Source organism: Fukomys damarensis, unplaced genomic scaffold, assembly GCF_012274545.1.
Source record: "Fukomys damarensis isolate Sample0158 unplaced genomic scaffold, DMR_v1.0_HiC HiC_scaffold_13, whole genome shotgun sequence".
Lineage (NCBI taxonomy): Eukaryota > Metazoa > Chordata > Mammalia > Rodentia > Bathyergidae > Fukomys > Fukomys damarensis.
Window position 1 is genome coordinate 24739255 of NW_022900925.1, and position 615 is coordinate 24739869.

A 615-nucleotide genomic window follows, 5' to 3' on the forward strand; every position below is an offset into this window, starting at 1 on the left:
GAATAAGAAGTGAGGGAGAGAGGGGGGGATGAGGAGGAGGAGGTGGAGAAAGAAGCTATAAATAGGAACTGGAGATAGCATCTGAATAGAAGAAAGTCTTTCAACACTTTTTACTGTGACAGAGAAATGGGGTACTACGAAGAGCCAAAGGTAGTGTGTGGGTGTGTGTGTAAGATAGAAATCGCATGATGTTTGAACACAATGGTGAAATGCTATTGTTGATGCAAAGCCCTTGAAGAGAGGAAAAAGTATCTGGAAAACAAGTGGGGGGGTTGTCTTTGATAGTAGCGAGGCCATGTCACCATGAAGAGAAGGATGAGGAACTGTGAAGCAAAGCCATCAAATGGAAAATGTGAACATTTAAAAAAATAAAATGGCTGAGAAGCGACAAGAATACCGCAAGAAGACAGCAAAGTGGGAGTAGGTGGCACATGCCTGTGATCCCAGTACTCTGGGAGGCTGAGGCAGGAGGACTTCAAATTCAAGCCTAGCTTGGGCAATTCAGTGAGAGCCTATCTCAGAATAAAACATTTTTGGGCAGGGAATTTAGCTCAGTGATTCCGCCGCCTGCTTCGCAAGTGCAAAGTCCTAAATTTGATCCCTGGTACCAAAAAA